Source organism: Eriocheir sinensis, chromosome 21, assembly GCF_024679095.1.
Source record: "Eriocheir sinensis breed Jianghai 21 chromosome 21, ASM2467909v1, whole genome shotgun sequence".
In the NCBI taxonomy this organism is placed as follows: domain Eukaryota; kingdom Metazoa; phylum Arthropoda; class Malacostraca; order Decapoda; family Varunidae; genus Eriocheir; species Eriocheir sinensis.
The window spans coordinates 11,704,631-11,717,886 of record NC_066529.1 but is presented as its reverse complement, the minus strand read 5'-3'; the positions used below and the strand labels follow the sequence as shown (position 1 = coordinate 11,717,886).

General features: G+C 45.4%; 1 long non-coding RNA gene across 1 annotated transcript in view; it reads left to right on the top strand.

Annotated features, from left to right (window-relative positions):
• The window catches only part of LOC127001685 (uncharacterized), a 397,327-nt gene extending 385,076 nt beyond the window's left edge, over positions 1-12,251 (top strand). The window contains exon 8 of the long non-coding RNA XR_007755401.1: positions 12,137-12,251. This is a non-coding gene — a long non-coding RNA (uncharacterized LOC127001685). The remainder of the gene's footprint in view (positions 1-12,136) is intronic.
• Positions 12,252-13,256: the final 1,005 nt, after the last annotated feature.

The window sequence follows — 13,256 nt, the reverse complement described above, 5'->3', positions numbered from 1 at the left end:
CCTCCCTTTCTTGCTTCCTACCTCCCTCTCTTCTTCCTCTTCCGCCTCCTCCCGTCACTTTCCCTCCTTTTCCTCCCCCTCGTCCGTAATCCTTTCTCTCCGCCTTTCTGTCTCTCGCTCACAACATCTGCCACGCTCTTGGTCACACACACACACACACACACACACACACACACACACACACACACACACACACATGGGCGGGTCCAATCCATCAACACTCAGGTCCAAATAGTATTGTTGATTCTGTTTTTATTATTATTATTTGTATTTATTATTATTTTTATTAACCTCTTGACATGAACCCCCTGCCAGGACAACCCCTTTCCCTCCCCTGCACGTAACCCCTTCACCTATCCCCTTCCTCTTTTCCTTCCCCTTCCCCTCCCTTGCAGTCACCCCTTACACCGCCTCTCCCTGTTTCTCTCCTCTTTGAACCCTACTGCTTCTGTAAGGCCTATCTATACCTCTCTCTCTCTCTCTCTCTCTCTCTCTCTCTCTCTCTCTCTCTCTCTCTCTCTCTCTCTCCCGGGGCTCCATTACGTCGAATATTAGCCGTGTACATAATTGATGAAGGTTCTGTGTGCACTCCGGGCCGTGTGGACCTCGCTGTGTGTACACTGCGGGATACTCTGTGTCTGTCTGTCAGGGGGAAGGATTAGCCGGTGCACATGCCTGCTCACACGTACACGGCAAGTGGTGTGTACACAGAGGGGAGAGAGGGGTGAGAGGGGAGGAGAGAGGGGTGACTTGAGCCTCGGAGGAAAGGACTGAGAGAGGAAAGAAAGAATGGGATGCTGAGGGGAAGAGGATGGGGGGAGGAAAAGGGAGGTAAGAGAGGTTATTAAGAAGAGTTGAGGACGTTATGATGTGTTAGAGAGGCAAGAGGAGGAGGAGGAGGAGGAGGAAGTGGAGAGGAGGAAGAAAAGTAGAAATAGGATGCTGGGATGCTGAGAGGGAGGAAAAGGGAGAGGGAGATGAGGGGGGTATTAAGAAGAGCTGAGGAGGTTATGATGTGCTGGAGGAGGAGGAGGAGGAGGAGGAGGAGGTACGATATGAAAGGTAATAGTGTAGAGAGGAGAGTAACGAAAGAAGAAAAAGTAGATGTGCAAAATGGAGAGTAGAGAAATTGTAACAACGAAGGAAGAGAAGAAGGAAGAGGGGAGAAGAAAGGGTGAGGGAAGAACATTACGATGGCAGGAAATTAAATAATGAAGGAAAGGGGTGAAGGAAGAGGACAAGGAGGAGGGGAATAGGGAGACCAGAGAAACAGGAAGATATATAGGCATGCAGAATCTTCCTCCTCTTTCCTTCCTTCCTTCCTTCGCTTCTTTCTTTTTTCTTTCTTTCCTTCTCTATTTATTGATTTATTCTTTCTTCTTTCATTCTTTCTTTCCTTCCCTCCTTCCTTACTTGGCTACACTAAGGAAGGAAATATAGACAAGTAAATATTTATAGTGAAAAGGGGCTTCGTGTGTGTGTGTGTGTGTGTGTGTGTGTGTGTGTGTGTGTGTGTGTGTGTGTGTGTGTTTAGTGTGAGAGAGAGAGAGAGAGAGAGAGAGAGAGAGAGAGAGAGAGAGAGAGAGAGAGAGAGAGAGCATTTTAAGCCGTACAATACCTGTCGTAAGTGAAAGTGGGAGACTAAGTAAGAGTGATTGCTTGACACCTGTGCGCCCAGATATGCTTGGGGGAGAGAGGGGGGAGGGGAGGTGGAAGGGGGGAAAGGGGAGAAGAAAATAGGGAAGAATGGGGGAGATGAGAGAGAGAGGAAGAAGGGATGAGGTGGGGAGGTAGTGGAGAGGAAGATGGGGAAGAAAAGGGTAAATGAGGAAGAGGGAGAAAGTAAAGGCAAAATTTAGAAGGGAATGTAGGGGAGAGGAAGATGGGAAGAAGAGGTGAGATGAGGAAGAGGAGGAAGGCATGAGATGGTGGAAATAAAGATGAAGGGTAAGATATGAAGAGGAAAGGAAAAATAATGTGGAAGAGGATGGAAAAAATGAAGGAAAAGGGAGAAAGGAAGGAGGGACTAAAGAGGAATAAAAAAATGGGAAGGGAAAGGAAAAAATAAAAAGAGGAGGAGAAGTAGGGGGAGGAAGAAGAGGTAGAAAGTGGGAGATGAGGAAAAGGAGAAAGTAAAGATAGGAGTAAGATATGTAGAGAAAAGAAAAATGTAGTAGATAAAGAGAGAGAAAGGAAAAGGGGGAGAGGACAGGAGAGTTTGACAAGGAATAGAAGACTGGAAGGAAAAGGTAGAAGAAATAGAGAGGGGAGGAGAGGTAGGGGAGAGGAAGATGGGGAAGAAAATGAAGAGATAAGAAAGAGGAGGAAAAGATAAAAGGTAAGATAGGAAGAGGAGAGGAAAAATTGCAGAAGAGGAAGAGAAAGTAAAAGAGAAAGATGAATGGGTGGGGACGAACAAGGGAAAGAAAATGGGAAGAGAAAGAAGGAAGCGATAGAAAGGGTAGATAACGAAGGTGTAATAATAGACGAAAAGAAAATGAAGGAAAAACGGGAAAGGTAAGAAGAGATACAGGTAGAGGGCACAGGTAGAAAATACAGAAAGGCGAAGGAAATAAAGAGGGGCGAGCCATCCTTATCTACCTGTCTCCTTCTTCTTCCTCTCCTCCTCTCATACCTCTTTCCTCTCTTTCTCTCCATATATTCCTCCCTCTTTCCCTCCCTCCTTTTTCTTCCATCTCCACTTCTACCTTCCATCTTTATCCACATCGTTTTGTCGTTGTTTTCCTCCTCCTCCTCTTCCTCCTCCTCCTCCTCCTCCTTTCCTCTTCATTATTTTTCTTTTTTTGTGCCGGTAATGATGCCGTTGTCACCACCACCACCATCATCATCATCATCATCATCATCATCACCGCCATCATCACCATCAATAATACCAACACGAAACGTCCTTTATTTCTCTATTTATTTTTTTGCCTCGAGCTTTTATTTGTGTCTCATCTATATATATATATATATTTTTTCATGTAATTCAAGTACTTATTTTTGTTTCATTGTGTGTGTGTGTGTGTGTGTGTGTGTGTGTGTGTGTGTGTGTGTGTGTGTGTGTCGGATGGATCACACAATCACCTGCATCTTCCCTTAATTGACATCTCACCTGCCGCCTTGGGAGATGAAACTCGTGAATTCTTTTTTTTTTTATTTCTCTCCCTCATCATCTAACTGTTCTTATTTTTCATTTTTTCCTCCTGTGTTTGGTTTCTTCATTTCCTTCTGTTTCTTCGTCGTCTTCATTCTATTACTATTTTTGTTATCGTTATTATTATTATTATTATTATTATTATTATTATTATTATTATTATTATTATTATTATTTCTCATCGCATTATCATTTATTTTACATTATTTCTCCCTGTAGTCCATTATTTTCTTCTTGCACCCCTTAGAGAGAGAGAGAGAGAGAGAGAGAGAGAGAGAGAGAGAGAGAGAGAGAGAGAGAGAGAGAGAGAGAGAGAGAGAGAGAGAGAGAGAAACACACACACACACACACACACACACACACACACACACACACACACACACACACACACACACACACACACACACACACACACACACACACCGAAACACAAGAAGACAAAGAGAAATAGAAACAAGAAGACTGACCCTCTCTCCCCCCCCTTCCTCCCCATCCCCCCTTCCCCCCCTCTCCCCCCCTCCCTCCCCACCCCTCCCCACCCCCATGTCCGCCAGTAGTACCGTCATTCCAGTGTCTTAATAAACCTCTCCTCCCCATCCTCGTCTCCCCATTAGCGTCCACTGCCCGAGTCTCTTCTCCCCCTCATGAGCCTTCTGACGGATCCTCGCCCTCCCCTTCTTTATGCCCCGAGAGCCTCCCCACTCCCCCCATCCCTCCGATCCTCCTCCCTTCTCCTATCTTCCTCCTTCCCTCCCTTCCTTCGTTCCTTCCTTCAGCCGTGCGTCTCGGGTAGGGAGGAAGGGTTAGGGTGAAGTAGGTGGATTGTGTGTGTGTGTGTGTGTGTGTGTGTGTGTGTGTGTGTGTGTGTGTGTTTGAGCTTATGCAACTGATACATGTTTATCGATGGCGTGGAAAAAGTGTGGCCGGAGAAGTGGAGGGAGGAGAGGAAGGGAGGAAGAAGAAAGGAAAAGAGAGGAACAAGTATAGAAAAAAGTATAAAAAGGAAAGGAGGGAGGGAGTTAGGAGGGAAAAAGTGGGGCAAGATAAGTATGAGGTAACACACTTCTCATTTTTGCTCCTTTTTTGTGTGTGTGTGTGTTTGTGTGTGTGTGTGTGTGTGTGTGTGTGTGTGTGTGTGTGTGTGTGTGTGTGTGTTCAGAGCTCTTAATCTTGACTGTTTTCTTTGTTGGCGTCTATGATTGCTGCTTGTTCTTTATGTATATTCAAAGCTTGTTAGTGCAAAAAAAAAAAAAGCAAATTTCAGGTATATGCTCATCTCTCGACCATCTGAATAATATATAGATACGAGAGTCATCCAGAATTATTGTCTTCCTCTTTTCCAGTATGTTGCGAATTAACTCTCCACTTTTTGAGATATGAAGATAAAACATAAAAAAACACTAACTGAACATATACGATGAAGGATGATAAAGGTCCAGAATTATTGTCGTCCTCTTTACTAGTATGCGAATTTACTCTCCACTTTTTATGAGATATGAAAATAAAACATAAAAAAACACTAACTGAACATATACGATGAAGGATGATAAAGGTCTAGAATTATTGTCTTCCTCTCTTCTAGTATGTTGCGAATTTACTCTCCACTTTTTTATGAGATATGAAGATAAAACATAAAAAAAAAACACTAACTGAACATATACGGTGAGGGATGATAAGGGAAGTCAGTCGAGCATTCCTTGTTTAGCACGATACTTCCTCCTCAGACAAGCCGTGTAGCCAACGTTGATGGATTGTCGTACTCAGCCGATTATATTTCCCGACTTCCTACCCCCAAACTGTCTTCTGGGCCCCAATAACGAAACTTATTTATAGTTATCGTTAAAAGAGTTAGATTCTGATGTTTCTTGGCAATAGTTAGGCGTCAGAAACAGGTAAATACTATGCTCTTGAGTACGACAATCTGGCAACGGTGCGTGTAGCAGACTTTACCAAGATGTCACTTTTGTCATGTCTTATCCGCTCGGTATAGAAGAACGCCATTTTAAGCGAGACACAGACCAGCAGGCAGACACACAAACACACACACAGAACAAAAAAGCTTCTAGAGGCATACCAGCCATATCTGTACCCATGAATCCGTAACAGGTATTGATTGGGTCTTCTTTCCTCTTATTTACCACGAAAAAAAAATTCCTCCCCGCATCCCTCACCAGCCACTCAAGGAACACCGATCAACGCTTCAGTGGCGGGCGAGGAATGAGTGCGAGGCTTTTATTGGCGTCACAGGGGCAGCGGCGGCGTCGGGGAGCAGACCACAAGGCGCTTCTCGGGGGTCCATTTAGATTCGTCGGCGCGCCCACATTTGCATGAGTATTGGCGCGTCCTGCCCCTCAGCGCCGCCTCCGTGCCTGCGGTTGTGCATGGATAAGCTTAATCGTGCGTGCCGGAGGTCATGCTTCGAGTGTTAGGCTTTATTGTAGTGTTGTTGGGAAGATATGCAAGGACAGATGGGTTAGTGAAGTGTTGGGTCGTGGTTAGACGAAGTTAGGTTGTTTGTTTGGAAAGATATGCTAATTGAAGTTTTGGTTTGTGGTTAGGTTAGGTTAGGTTAGGTTTTTAGGTTGGAAAGATATGAAAGGACAGATGGGTTAGTGAAGTGTTGGGTCGTGGTTAGACGAAGTTAGGTTGTTTGTTTGGAAATATATGCTAATTGAAGTTTTGGTTTGTGGTTAGGTTAGGTTAAGTTAGGTTAGGTTAGGTTAGGTTGTTAGGTTGGGAAGATATGAAAGTACAGATGCCATAATTAAGTGTTGGGTCGTGGTTAGGTTAAATTGCAAGTTTGAGAAGGTATGCTTATTGTAGTGTTTGTTTGTTGTTAGATTAGGTAAAGTTGTTAGGGAAGATGTGGAGCAGCGAGTAGCGGGCCTTTTTTTTATTATTGTTTCCTTTTTTGTGTGTGCCCTTGAGCTGTCTCCTTTGTTGTAAAAAAAAAAGGATAGATGGCTTATGGAAGATTTGGTTTGTTGTTAGTTTAAGTTGTTACTGTAGGAAGATATTCAAGTACGGGTGTCAAATTGAAGTCTTGAAGTGTGTGGTTGTTGATTGAAGTATGTACAGTATTTTAGGGGGAGGCTTTATTAATTTAGTTACAACGATTGAATTTTGTTTAGTCCCACACAATTTAGGTTTCTTTCATGCATGAGCCCCAAAGTTAAGTAAAGATGAGTCATATAAGTGAAGACATGATAGCACTCTCTCGCTGAAGGTCTCTTATTAAGCTGTCTCGTTACGTCCTCGCGGCTTTTACTGTCAAACACGCGTCGCCTCTCTCTTTGCCTCCGCTTTCTCGGCTTACCTGCGCGGCCTCGAACAGCGGTCAAGGGCTCTTCATTTTTTTTTTTTTTTGTGTGTGTGTGTGGGTGTGTATGTGTCCTTCCTGCTCTTTTGTTTCTTCTTTTTTTTATTTTTTAACTTTGAGCTGCCTACTTTACTAAAAAAAAAATGTGTGTATTGGTTGTTATTTTTCTGAGTGCTCACGACACTTTTTTTTTTTTTTTTTGGTTTGTTTTTTTGTTTTCCGTGTCGTGTTAACATTTGAGGGCATAATTAGAGACAAAATTGTGAGTTACCTTGAAAGCCACTCATTAATTGGGGACTCACAACATGGCTTCCGAAACAAAAGATCCTGCCTATCAAATCTATTAACCTTTTATAACGACCTCTTCACTGTTTATGACGTAACCAAATCACTGGACGTAGTCTATCTTGATTTCCAGAAAGCGTTTGATAAAGTCCCGCATCACAAATTACTTTACAAATTAAAGCAAATAGGTATTGACGGTCAGGTAAACCAATGGATCGCGAATTGGTTGAGCAACAGACAACAAAGAGTAGTGATTGACGGATTTAACTCAGAGTGGGCGCCGGTCACTAGTGGCGTCCCTCAGGGCTCGGTTCTTGGCCCAGTGCTCTTCATTATTTACATCAACGACGTGGATGTTGGACTCAATAACCGCATTAGTAAATTTGCAGACGACACAAAGATTGGTAACTCGGTTCTCACTGACGAAGACAGTCGGATAGATGGGAGATGCCCTTTAACGTAGACAAGTGCCAGGTCCTTCGTTGGAACGAGGAATAAGAAGTTTGATTACGAAATAAAGCGTTCAATGCGTCAAGGACTTAAATCGCGTCAAACCTCAAATTCTCACAGCAATGCATCGATGCAGCAAATAAAGCGAACAGAATGTTTTTTATTTAAGAATAAAGATGTAATACTCCCGCTCTACAACAGTTTAGTCAGACCCCACTTGGATTATTCGGTACTGTTTTGGTCTCCCGACCATGCAAAGGATATTGCTAAATTAGAAGGTGTTCAGCGTCTGCGCAACAAATCCTACGAAGAAAGGCTTTCTACCCTTAACATGTTCTCTTGAGAAACGTCGCCTCCGAGGAAAACTGATCGAATGTTTTAAAATACTTAATGGTTTCATGAATGTAGACAGATCAACATTGTTTATGATCGATGACACTTTGCGCACGAGGAACAATGGCGTAAAACTCAGATGTAGACAAGTAAATTCAGACTGCACCAAATTTTTCTTCACCAACGTTGTAGTGCGAGAATGGAATAAGCTCCATCATCAGTGGTCCAGTGTAACACGATTGACTCCTTCAAAATAAGCTCGACCGTCACTTCCTTCAACTTAATATCAACTAGAGTAGAAATGCAACGTTTTGAGTCTTCTGATTAATGTAAAATCACCTGGACCATGGGGTCTGTGTGGTCTGATTTTCTATGTAAATCTATGTAAATCTCTCTCTCTCTCTCTCTCTCTCTCTCTCTCTCTCAAGCTAATGCAGTTTTTGAGAGTATATATATTTTTATGCGGTATCGAAAAACCGCATCAAAAGCATTTATATAATTTTGTGGTGGTGGTGGCGGTGGTGGTAGTGGTGGTGGTGGTGGTCGGCAGCAGAAAAAAATATATATATAAAGAAATAGTTTTTGCGCATTTTCCCTTTCCACATCTGCCGTTCCAGTCCCGTCCATGCAATTTCCTTCCCTCCCTTCCCTTCTTTCCTACTTCCTCTTGCACTCGTTCCAGCCGCCCGCCCAATCCATAGGCCCCGCCATTCCCCTCTTTTCCAGTCCGTAGCCTCCTCACCTTACCCCTTGCCACCCCACTCATTTCCTCCTCCCCACCCCTAACTTTTCCCCCTTTTTTTGCCTCCTCGCCCCGCCCCTGCCACCCGCCCCTTCCCCCTGCAGCCGGACACTCCATAAACCTCCCACCCCAAGCCACGGCCGGGAGTCAGTGGGGCCTCGAATTCGGGAGAACCGCCCCCCCGCATAAACCAGTACATATCGCTGCTCCTAGTGCCAGTTTTGGGTGCCACGGGGACGGTCTTAACGGGCTGCTGGCACTGAGGGCATTAATGGACCTGTAGTGCCGGTAGGGAGCTCGCTGGCGTGTGGCACTAGGGAGGAGGTGGTGGAGGTGGTGGTGGTGGTGGTGTAAGAGGAGGAGGTTTTGGTGTGGTGATGGTGGTGAGATGTGTGTGTGTGTGTGTGTGTGTGTGTGTGTGTGTGTGTGTGTGTGTGTGTGTGTGTGTTTAGGTGAGAGGAGGCTATGGAGGAAGGGAAGGGTGTGTGTGAGAGGGAAGGAAAGAAAATAATATTGTGTAAAGGAGAAATTAAGAGGATGGGAAGAAATGTGAGGATCAGGTGAAGAGGAAAATGATAAAAAATGTTGAGGCAAAGATGAGAGAGAGAGAGAGAGAGAGAGAGAGAGAGAGAGAGAGAGAGAGAGAGAGAGAGAGAGAGAGAGAGAGAATATTCCAGCCAGTCAGTCAGTCTTTTAATCAGATTTTGTTTTACTCAGTTAATTCATCGGTTTCCCAGCTAGTCAGCCACTCATTCATCTAATCAGTCCGTTAGCCAGTCACTTCTTTAATCAGTCCTATTGCCAATCAGTCACTAGTCAGCCAGTCAGTCAGCCACCCAACTTGTCAGCCTACCAGTCAACAAGTCAGATCGTCTATCATTCAGTCGGACAGTCAACCAGTCAAGCGCCCAACCACAAGGAATTCCGTCAGTTATTCAGTCACCTGTTCTGTTTGTCATTCAGTCACTCAGTCAACCAGCAGTCCTGTAAGTCAGTAAATCAGTCAGTCGTCAGTTTTTTCGGTCAGTCAGCCAGTCAGTAAGTTATTTATTGAGCCATTCAGTCAGTTAATTGCCAATCAGTTTGTCGATCAGTCAGTCGATAAGTCATTCAGTCACTCAGTTAACTAGTTTGCCGATCCGTCAGTCAGTCAGGTAGCCAGCCAGTATGTTTGTCAGTTAGTTATTCATTCAGTCAGTCAGAAAGTCAATCAGTCAATGTCAGTCGGTCAGTCAGTCACTTAGCCAATCAGTCAATCAGTCAGTCCGTCCGTCAGTCAACCAATTTGTCAGTCAGTCAGCCAGTCAATCAATCAGTCAGTCAGTCAGTTTGTTGGTCAGTCAGTCAGTCAGTCAGTCAGTCAGTCAGTCAGGCACTTTGTCGATCATTCAGTTAGTCAGTCAGTGTCAGCTTGCCGGTCAGTCAGTCAGTCAGTTTGTCGGTCGGTCGGTCAGCCAGTCAGCCAGTCAGTCCGTCAGCCCGTCAGCAGCCTCGCCCCAGCCAGGCCTCCCGCGGGACTCTCCTGACCTGAGTTATGTTGGGAGGAAGCCAAACTACAAGGAATTTATGGACCCAAAGATCTTTTCTCCATTTCTCCACCCCACCTTGACCCCCGACCCCCCTTCTCTCTCTCTCTCTCTCTCTCTCTCTCTCTCTCTCTCTCTCTCTCTCTCCAGTATTACCTTTGCTTACCTTTCATCCTTCTTCCTCTCCTTCCTCCTCCCTCCTTCCTCTCCCCTTCCTCCCCTTCCTTCCCTTCCTCCCTCCCTTCCTTCCCTCCTTTCCTCCAACTCCTCATTGAACGTCTCGCATTCCTCAGTGTAATCTTCCTCACTCACTGTTTCCTCCCTCCTCCCTTCCTCTCTCCCTCCCTCCCTCTTACACACACACACACACACACACACACACACACACTTTTTTTGGTCCGCCGTGTGTGACTTTTGCATAATAGGCTAAACACTTGACAAACTACTTTTTTTCTTCTTTTTACTATTGATTTGTTTTGTCTGTTTTGATCGTGTGTGTGTGTGTGTGTGTGTGTGTGTGTGTGTGTGTGTGTGTTATTGAGATGAAACTTTTTTTTTTACATTGAGGGCAGGAAGGAGAAAGATAGTGTGAAAGGAGGAAAGGAAAGACAAAGAGGATGGAAGATTAGAAGATGAAGGAGGAAGAGAGAGAGAGAGGATGAAAGACACGAGGAGGTAAAGAAAAGAATTATTAGGAAGAAGGAGAACCACAGAGATTTGGGCGAAGGAGAGTCGGAGGAAGAAAGGAAAGAAGGGAGAAAAAATAAAGAAACGAAAGAAGGAAGAAGGAAAGGAAGAAACAGAGGAAAATAAAGAAAAGGATGATGAGATACAGAACCTGAATGATGATGGAGAGGAGACGGGAGAGTCGGAAGAAGGAAGGAAGGAAGGAAGAAAGGAAAGGGAAGAGACCGAGGAGATAGGAGGAGGAGGAAGGAAGGAAGGAAGAAAGACTGACCAGGAGAAGGAGAAGAAGTAGAGGAGAGAGAGAAAGAGACGTACGGGCCAGGAGGAGGAGGAGGAGTTGGACAGGGAGGAGGACACCAGTAGGAAGAGGAGGAGGAGGAGGAGGAGGGAGGGAAGAGGAGAAGAGACCAAACTCCTCTCTTATCTGGGCATGCGTGTTACTGCCAATACCTGCCGGTTGTATATCAGTCACTCCCTCGCCAACCACACCTGCCTACACACACACCTCCCGCCCTTGATTTACACCCCCTCCGCTCACCCCAGCCCCCTCCCCTACACCTTACCACCCCTCCCCTACACCCTAACCCCCTTTCCCCTACACCTTCATTCTCCCTCCCTTATACCGATTCCTGTCACCTCTCCCTTCTCCTTCTACCCTCTACAGCCCCTCCTACGCTTCTACACCCCTACACTACACCTCCCTACATCCCCTACACTCATTCCTGTCACCCCCTCCCTTTCCCTTCTACCCCCTCTACATCCCCTCCTTCACCCCTACACCCCTACACTGACACCCTTCTCCCCCTACACCCTGTCCTATATACCCCTGTCACCCCTTCCCTTTCCCTTCTACCCCCTCTACACCCTCTCCTATATACCCCTACACTACACTTTACGCCCCCTACATCCATCCCTTCCCCCCTCCTTTTCCCTTCAACCCCTTTACACCCCCTACACTTACCCTCACATACCCTCTCTACACACTACACCTTCCCCCCCCCCTCCATACACACTTTCTCACATCACTCCTCACCCCTCCGCCTCCATACGTACACCCCTTCCTTTACATCACACCTCCATACACACACCTACACACGAATACACACCACCCAATCTCCCTCCCTATATACCCTCCACATCCTCCTCCTCCACACACATACCCCTCCACACATACCCCCTCCTCCTCCTCCTCCTCCCCCTCCTTACCCAGACCCATCCTTGCTCCACCTCTCATTAAGGGTCAAGATTTTCCCAGGTGGACAGGTGATCATGGGTCCTAATACCACGGGGGTTAAGGTCCATAATTGCCTTTGTGTGCGCCCAGGTAATGGTCGAAGGAAGGAAGGGTGGTCAAGGGGGGTGGGGGGGTAGTGTTGGTGTCAGGTTATACTTCGCTTTTTCCTATTATTCTTGCGATTCTCGGTTGACACTTGGCGCCCAGAATTTATGCTAGTTGGCGCGACCGTAAGAGGAGAGAGGGAGAGGGAGGGGCAGAAGGGGGAAGGAGGTGAGGGAGACGAGGGATTTTTGGCGTGTTTGGGGCGAGCTCGTGAGGGATTTATTCATCTTGTCCGCTTCTTAAATTTCCCTTTTCTGTTGTTTTCTTTTGTCTTTATTCTTTTTCTTCTTTCTTACAGACTCGGCGTTTCTTTATACGTAGAGGTGGATGGATGGAGACTAGCCACTACTACTACTACTACTACTACTACTACCACTACTACTACCACCTCGCCGCCGCCGACACCACGAAGGTAAGTAAACGTTATAATACACAATATCTGTTTATCTACCTAACACGTACTTATCTACCTATCTGCTTATCTGCTTACCTCTCTCACACACACACACAAAAAAACTCAACAGATCAGCATGGCGTTGAGTTTCTATATTTCTTCTTTTTTTCACCCTTTTTTGTCTCCTTGAGTTGAAAAAAAAAGAACGGGTCAGTGCATTGATTTCTGTTAGTTGCTGCGTCTCATCCGGTAGAGTAGATGAAATTATCACTTTATTTAGAAAAGAGGGAGTTAGAAAAAATAAAGAGGATATAGAAATGGGAGGGAAGAGGAGGGATGTCGACAAAGTGGATGTTGGGGAATAAACAGAAATTAGATAAATAAATAGTTAAAAAGGCATAGCAGATAATAAAAGAATGAGGTCGAAAGGAAAATGGGTTAAAAGAAAGGAAAACATAAGATAACGAATATAAAAAAAACGAAACATAACCCAAAATAACAAGATGAAGAAGAAAAGATAGAAAGAAATCAGATGAGGAGAGGAGAAGAGAGGAGGGAGGAGATGGGAGAAGTGGCGAAGATGGAGGAAGTTCATGAAGTTGCTTAAGAAAGACATTTTGGGGTGAATGAGATGTGTGGAAAAGTTCAGAGATAGAGTGTGTGTGTGTGTGTGTGTGTGTGTGTGTGTGTGTGTGTGTGTGTGTGTGTGTGTGTGTGTGTGTGTGTGTGTGTGTGTGTGAGCAAGGAGGGAGGAGAGGGAGGGAGGAGAGGGAGGGAGGAAGAGGAGGAGAGAGAGGAGGAGGAGGAGGAGGAGGAGGAGGAGAGAGGAGAGAGAGAGAGAGAGAGAGAGAGAGAGAGAGAGAGAGAGAGAGAGAGAGAGAGAGAGAGAGAGAGAGAGAGAGAGAGAGAGAGAGAGAGAGAGAGAGAGAGAGAGATCAAATTACGTGGAAGAAAAATAGTAAGACAGAATGTGCACAAATAAAACGTTCACACACACACACACACACACACACACACACACACA